The following is an 8,554-nucleotide window of genomic DNA, read 5'->3' on the forward strand; positions in this document are numbered from 1 at the left end:
GTTAATAAACTAAGTACAGTTGCATGTTACAATGTACAGTTGACAGCTGGGCTACAATGTACAGTCGCGCGAAATAACGTTATGAATGCCCGAAATAACATAACGTTACAAAGTACAGTTGACAGCTGCGTTGTGTTAATGTACAGCGAAATAACGTTATGGCGTTATGAAAGTACATTTGACAGCTGCGTTGTGTTAATGTACAGCGAAATAACGTTATGGCGTTATGAAAGTACAGTTGACAGCTGCGTTGTGTTAATGTACAGCAAAATAACGTTATGGCGTTATGTGGTCCTCGTTTGGATAATATGTAATGTTACAATGTACAGCGAAATAACGTTATGGCGTTATGTGGTCCTCGTTTGGATAATATGTAAAGTACAGTTGACAGCTGCGTTGTGTTAACGTTACAATGTACAGGGAAATAACGTTATGGCATGTTATGGCGTTATGTGGTCCTCGTTTGGATAATATGTAAAGTACAGTTGACAGCTGCGTTGTGTTAACGTTGCAATGTACAGGGAAATAACGTTATGGCGTTGCGAGTGAATCTGGTCCGCGTCGCGATAATATACATGTATTCCATTTCGGCGTCTGAGCGGGGAAAAAGAAAATGCGCATTTGGAGGGCGTTACCGGGGGGCAATCAGGGCAAAATGCGGAAGCGCTCTTGTACTCTTCGGCTGGGATTAATATAGACGCGGCCCAGAGCATGACCATGACCATGTGTGTGTGTGTGTGTGTGTGTGTGTGCGTGTGTGTGTGTGCGTGTGTGCACGTGTGTGTGTGTGCACGTGTGTGTGTGTGTGCACGTGTGTGCGTGTGTGTGTGTGTGTGCACGTGTGTGTGTGTGTGTGCCCGTGTGTGTGTGCACGTGTGTGTGTACGTGTGTACGTGTGTGTGTGTGTGTGTGTGTGTGTGTGTGTGTGTGTGTGTGTGTGTGTGTGTGTGTGTGTGTGTGTGTGCCTGTGACATTTATGCATTCCTCACGGGCCGGTGAGTTGTGTAACTCACAGCTGAGCAGTAAACATAAATAACATACATTTATGTGTATAGGCTTTAAATCCTCATCATTTATTTATCAGTCAAGTAGCCCATTCTATCTGCGTCCACGCAGGCCTGGTCAAAGTTATTATTTGAGTTATTATGAGGCTGAACCACCGGCCAGGTTATTATCTCAGAATTATGTAACGAGAGAAACTACTGATGCCGTGGCAATTTTTTTTTCTCACACACACATGACATGACATCAGATTTTTCCAAACAAATATCTACCGAACAGCGTGAAGAAGATAACCACACAAAGGTCACGGGTGGGTCGTGCTCGAAAGGTTATAAATGGCTGTTTTTGTGTCGCCCGGTATTTATAGAAAGCGTGTTTTCCCTCCGAAGGAACAAAGCAGGAGCAGCAGCGAGTGTAATAATAAATCAACAGAGCGCCGGCGTCGTGTCATCAGTCCGGCCCGCGAGGAAGCGACCGCGGGGGTTATTAAAAAAGGCGGGAAACGACAGGAAAATATTAGAGACGGAAACGACTTTAAAAAACAAACTCCGTGCTCCGCACGTCGCTTCCAGACACTCCTGGAGGAGTGGGGTTAAACCAGAAAGGATGTCGTTAGCTCAGAGGTCATGAGGAGTAAAAAAGGAGCTCTGTTTTTTTTTATCTGCCCGACTGAGAGATCCGCGTGGCAACGTGAAGTCTTGCTCGGCTGCGTTTATTTGGGTTTTATGGTGTTGGATCTTTTCCATTAATGAGGTCCATATTGTGTTACTATTGAAACTAGTGAATCACATTTTTATTATGGTATGGCAGTGAGGTATAGTTCAGACCTCACGTTGCGATTGGGCGAGATACGTTCCGATGAGCACAGAAGCATGTGCCCAGTCAACCGAGTCGTTCCTCACTCCTACAAGCATCACTTGACCTTTTGTCACCGTCAGTAAGATTCTCACCCGTACAGGCCTCCCTCTCATTTACATGTTTTTTAATTTTTAATTTTACCTTTATTTTACCAGGTAGTCACTTGAGATCAATGATCTCTTTTTCGAGCAAGACCTGGCCAAAAATGGCAGCAAAACAAAAACAAACATACAAATACACAAAACACAGCCAGAGACATAAAAGGCTAAGTGGGGCAAGGGGATACATTTGAGCTGCAGCAAGCAAGATTGAATGGGACTGGGGGAGATTGGAGGGTATAGGGTAAAAAGGTAGAAAGAGGAGGGAAGGTGAGGCTTTGCAGGAGGTTGGGGTTACAAGCCCCTCTTGGATTTGGGGTAAATTTGGACTTGTTGACTAAATTCAATTCAAACCTACTTACTGCTTTCACTGTCTACAACAGCCCTACGCTGTAATCATAGTCATCATAATAATCATAACTACCTACCTCATACTATAGTCAACCCATATAACTCTGACACTTTTCAAGATTCAAGAGATTTATTCGTCACATACAGACACGAGACATGTAGTGAAATGAAGGTGGCCATGCCCGCCTTGATTGTGCAAAGAAATACAAATAATAATAGAATAAAATAGAATAGAATCAATAGATAATAGATAGACATGATAAAAGGTATAGATAAAATACTATACAATGCTAAGCTCACGAATGAAAAGGTAAAGAGTCCTATATACACTACTATACAATATGCTATACGATATACAGTTATGCTATTATGTAACTATACTATCAATCAATCAATCAATCAATCAATCAATCAATCAATCAGATTTATTTATCTAGCACATTTAACATGACACATGTGTGCTGTACAGAGGGTAGATACATAGATAAATATACATAGATACATTTAGACAACAATCACAACTCTGTGTTATGGGAGGACACACAGGCAAACACACAGGAAAACAGGGTATGAGTCAGTGAACGGGAAAAGCTAATAGAAGTGGGTTTTAACTTTTGAGCCTATAGACTTGAAGGCATCTATCGAGGGGGCAAGCCTAATGGAGGTGGGGATGCTGTTCCACAGTGGGGCGGACCTTCCTACAGGCGATATAGGCGGTCGCCTAGAGCGCCACCCAGAGGGGGGCACCAAAAAAAGTAATACAAATTATTTTTTTTATAAAAAAGATTTCTCTGCGCAGTTTTGGCGCCCCCCTCTATATCTGCAACCATTATTTTTACATAAAAAAAATTCTAACATAAGGGAAAATGAGCCAAAAATCTAAAACGGTCGGTCGGTCTGAGCCTCAGCTTTAGGTGTTCACAGTCAGAACTCTAACTAACGTTAGAGAACTACGAAGAGGCAAAAGCCATCCGGCCATCCAGTTTAAAAAGAGAAGAAAAGAAGAAGACGAGAAACGTGCCAAGGTGAAAAGTATGCAATTTTGTACAACTTCCAAGACCTGCCACACCAAGAGCTGATGAAGCAAGCAGAGGCACTTGTACACACCTTAAACCATGGAGGGCAATCAGGAGTTGGAAAATGTGATGTGATTGATGACTTTGCAGCGAGGAAGGCCAGTAGGAGTAGTAGTAAATGGAAACCAGTAGGAGCTACAGGCTAACCTTGAAGTGTGATGATAGGGAGTGGAATGTAAATAGTTCTTTAGACAAAGTGAATTTGTAATTTTTATTTATTTGTTTGTTTATTTAGCATATTATATTGTGATTATATATGTGTAACATATTTTACAATACATAATTTTCTTTTAAAGCAAATTTGCACGTTATTTTATTGTTTGTTATTATTATTATTATTATTGTGACGTACGTGGGTTGGTCATTATCATTATTACTGTATTTGGAAGACCATGTGAACATCAGATTAGTATCGTTTCTATGTGTGTGTGTGTGTGAACATGAGAGCTAATGATATCTCTTCTTCTCTTCCTGTCAGGTGCTGCCCGTCCCTATACTGAAGGGTGCTGATTGCCTAATGAGGGACAGCTGATGGCAATCACATCAAGAGGGACGGGTGCACAAGTAGCTGACAGCACACACACGTCGAGGCGCGTCATGGTGTCATTTTGCAGTGCCCTCATTGCTGGAAGTCACTGCCTTATGGTGGAGTGAGGAGGCTGCCGTCTCGCCTATCTGTTGCCTAAAGCAACACTGTGTGGCTGGGTGCCATTTGTCACATGGAGTGTGGGTTAAACCCCATAGCTGTGGTGTCCTTTGTTGGGCACGAGGTTGTATTGTGACTACTAAGTGTTTGTTTGAGTACCTGTGTGTATTGTTTGTCCTCCCCTACTTTTTCCCCTTTTTGCCTTATGGTGGAGGTTTGAATTCCTACCACCATAAATATATACTTTACTATTTGGAAAACGTCTTGTGTTGTGTCTTCTTTTACCTACACCTGGGACCTTGATTTGAACGTATTTACTGAGAGAGGCTGCTTTTGCTCATGTGCCGCCCTCCAGTTGTTATTATTAGACCTTCGTACATGACATGGGGGCTCGTTAGTTTGCACAATTGTATAGTTCCTTGTTATTATGTGACATGTGGACTTGTCGATTGAAGCATGTCAGGTGTAATAAGATAGCATTTTCTAATTGGTAAGTTAGTGTGGTTCCATTGTCCGTGCTACACAGTTTTGATTGATGTAAACCATTGTTGTATGTGATACTCTTGAACTAATCTGTTTTTTCTGCCACATAGGTAACAGGGGGGGTCACCTGCTTGGCTAGAGGGTGGGGGGCACGAGTCGTGATTCCGGTGGAGCGCGCAATGAAATCGGTAAGCGACTGAAGATATGTGTAGCCTTCATCCAGTTAGTGGAGTAGTTTAGCTGGGATAGGCTAGAGTGACACAGGTGACTCCTAGTTGAGGTGGTTAGACCAGCATTTATTGTTTTCATAGATGGTAGATGTGGGCAGTAGATCAGAGTGGTTGAATTGTATACTACGGAATGTAATGGTTAAAGGTGTTACGCACGGATATTGTGGAGTAGGTGAGGGGGTCTTTTCTTGTCACCTGTGATTCGTTTATTATTATTGTGTTACTTTGTGTAGTCATATTCTGTAGGGACTATGGCTGGGGTGGCTTTTACTTTGGACTTGTTTGTGGCGGATCCTACGAGGGATCAGATTGATGACTGCACGAAAGCTGAATTGTGTGGGGTCGCCAAGCATTATGGCATTACGGTCCAAAGTTCAAAAAGTAAAGAGGAGGTGAAAGCACTTGTGCTCGCTGGGTTGGTTGATAGGGAGATATTAAGTTCGCCCATAGCCGGGGGAAATGGCTCGGAGGACGTCACGCATGACGAGGCGTCTGGTGAGTCCAGTGAGGGAACAGGTGGTGCTATACAGGAACGGAGGGGTAGCAGTGCCAAGGCTGAGGAGATTGACAGTGATAATTCTGTACACTCAGGACGTGCCACTGTTTCAGAGGAGAGAGCTGCTATGCGTGACAGGGAAGAGAGAAAGGAGGAGAGAGACATATTGGAGAGGAAAGAGGAGAGAAGAGAGGAGAGAGACAGAGAGGAGAGAAGGGAGGAGCGAGACAGATTGGAGAGGAAAGAGGAGAGCAGAGAGGAGAGAGGCAGACAGAGAGAGGAGAGAGACAGAGAGGAGAGAAAAGAGGGGAAGGAGAAGGATAGAGAGCTCCAGATTACAATAAGGAGGATGGAACTGGAGAGTGGTGGCTCTTCTTCTCCCTCATCTGAAGGTTACCAGGGCATTTTTAATGTTGGGCAGCATATTACTATGGTTCCTGTTTTTCGAGAGTCTGAGGTGGAAGCATTTTTTTTTTAATTTTGAGCGGATAGCGTTGGCTTCGCGTTGGCCGGAGGACCAGTGGGCACTATTATTGCAATATAAGCTCACGGGTAGGGCTCAGGACGCATGCCAGTTATTATCGAAGGAGGACAGCATGGTATATGAGAAAGTGAAGGGTGCTGTCTTGCGTGTATATGAACTGGTGCCAGAAGCGTATCGGCAACGGTTTAGGGCACTAAGTAAAGCTCCCTCGCAAACACATGTGGCATTTTCCCATGAACAACGGACGATGTTCACTCGTTGGTGTGAAGCATGTAAGGTGGATGGGGTCGAGGCTTTGAGTGAGTTAATCCTCATTGAACAATTTAAAAAATGTGTGCCCGAACACATGATAGTACATTTAGAGGAGCGAATGGTTTCTACCCTCCAGGACGCTGCAGTTTTGTGTGACGAGTTAGAAATGATCCACAAAAATGTTTCTGTACGAAATGGTGTGTATGTAGGAGGGGGCGTGTTTTCTCCGTCGGGGCCGCCGTATCGCGGAGGTGACGAGCGACCATTCCGACCTCGCTCACCGCCGTCTCGAAATGCCTTGGGTGACGAGCGAGTGTGTCATTATTGTAAAAAAGAAGGGCATTTTGTGAAGGACTGTCATGCGCTAAGGGATCGACAGGAGACCAGGGAGTCAGCCCAGGAACCGAAAGGAGTGGGGTTGATTGGTACGGTGTCATGTCCTGACCAGCATAGCTCTTTTGAGCCCTTTTTGTTTGATGGTTGTGTGTCCCTGTCGGGTAAAGTTGGGGACTACCAACGGGTGAGAATACTCCGTGATACAGGAGCCTCTCAATCGTTCATCCTGGCTGATGTATTACCATTGGATGTGGACTCCTGTCGGTCGAGCGGATTGGTGAGAGGTATTGGCATGGGGTGTGTGCTCGTGCCGTTGCATAAGGTGCATGTACAGTCTGCACTGATCACAGGTTGTTTTCCGATCGCGGTTCGCCCATGTTTTCCCGTAAAGGGTGTGGATTTCGTCATGGGGAATGATATCGCTGGGGGTAAGGTCGTCCCTGTGTTGGAGGTTGGAGACGCTCCATTTACGAACTTATTGTGTGATGCATTGATTAATAATCACCCCAATGTCCCTTCTATTTGTGCTGTCCCTAGTGCACAGGAGCGGAAGCGAGACCAAGGTCTAGCGTTGGGTGACTCGGTCTGTGGTGAGTTTTGCAAGTTGGCGGTGACGCAGCATTTTGAGGCGGGGGATGAGGTGTTGATTGTGCTGCCCACGCCTAGTACGGTGCTCACTGCCCGGTTCTCAGGACCTTATGTGGTAAGGGGAAAGGTCTCTGCCACTAAGTATATGTTGCATACGCTCGGGCGGCGGAGGAGGACACGCTGGTGTCATGTGAATAGGCTAAGGAAAAGTCCTGCCCGCGTCTCGTCGGAGTTGAGATGTGACAGGACTGTTGTTTCACATGCTGTGTTGTGTTCTAATGTGCCTTACAGGACGCACAGGGTTGATGTTGGGAGTGCGAACACCATTGAGCAATTCGCGTATGGTTGACTACAGTATACCGTCATGGCCTCGGTATGAGGAATGTGCCAGCCACGTCCGGCGGCTGATGCATCTGGTATTGGGTGAGGTGGTGGTTGACCGTGTGGGCCCAACATAGGGGCATGTGGCCTATATGGAGTGTGATTTCTATTTATTTTTGTTCTGTTGATACTAATCGGATGTTGGTTGATAATAAGTGATAATGTTTTGCTAACCCTGCGGGTTCGCTCTTATGGGGGGAGGTGTGACGTACGTGGGTTGGTCATTATCATTATTACTGTATTTGGAAGACCATGTGAACATCAGATTAGTATCGTTTGTATGTGTGTGTGTGTGTGTGTGAACATGAGAGCTAATGATATCTCTTCTTCTCTTCCTGTCAGGTGCTGCCCGTCCCTATACTGAAGGGTGCTGATTGCCTAATGAGGGACAGCTGATGGCAATCACATCAAGAGGGACGGGTGCACAAGTAGCTGACAGCACACACACGTCGAGGCGCGTCATGGTGTCATTTTGCAGTGCCCTCATTGCTGGAAGTCACTGCCTTATGGTGGAGTGAGGAGGCTGCCGTCTCGCCTATCTGTTGCCTAAAGCAACACTGTGTGGCTGGGTGCCATTTGTCACATGGAGTGTGGGTTAAACCCCATAGCTGTGGTGTCCTATGTTGGGCACGAGGTTGTATTGTGACTACTAAGTGTTTGTTTGAGTACCTGTGTGTATTGTTTGTCCTCCCCTACTTTTTCCCCTTTTTGCCTTATGGTGGAGGTTTGAATTCCTACCACCATAAATATATACTTTACTATTTGGAAAACGTCTTGTGTTGTGTCTTCTTTTACCTACACCTGGGACCTTGATTTGAACGTATTTACTGTGAGAGGCTGCTTTTGCTCATGTGCCGCCCTCCAGTTGTTATTATTAGACCTTCGTACATGACAATTATGATTATTATTATTATTATTATTATTATTATTATTATTATTATTATTATTATTATTATTATTATTATTATTATTATTATTATTATTATTATTATTATTATTGTGTGTTAGCTAAGTTGTTTATTTGTTTTAATTATTTTAGTGTGCACTTTACATTTATTCTTAGCTCTTGTTCTTGCTTGTAAAAAATAAAGGTGCAGTACTTTACTGTATAACTGTTAACCCTTTCACTGCCACACGACGGAGGGTTAACCCTTTACTATCACACAACCGACGGTCGTGAAAGGGTTAACCTTCGGTGTATTGTCGCAGTGAAAAGGGTTAACCGGTTGGGGGGGGTGGCTCAGACCGACCGACCGTTTTAGATTTTTGGCTC

The 8,554-nt window shown here is 44.5% G+C and overlaps 1 protein-coding gene across 1 annotated transcript in view; it reads right to left on the bottom strand.

The window, feature by feature from the left end:
• Positions 1-8,554, bottom strand: part of LOC311248455 (rap guanine nucleotide exchange factor 4-like) — a gene marked incomplete at both ends in the record, with an annotated part of 251,337 nt that overhangs the window by 163,935 nt on the left and 78,848 nt on the right. The gene's annotated exons all lie outside the window — the stretch shown is intronic.

Source organism: Notolepis coatsorum, assembly GCF_963971535.1.
Source record: "Notolepis coatsorum genome assembly, contig: SCAFFOLD_184, whole genome shotgun sequence".
NCBI classification, from domain to species: domain Eukaryota; kingdom Metazoa; phylum Chordata; class Actinopteri; order Aulopiformes; family Paralepididae; genus Notolepis; species Notolepis coatsorum.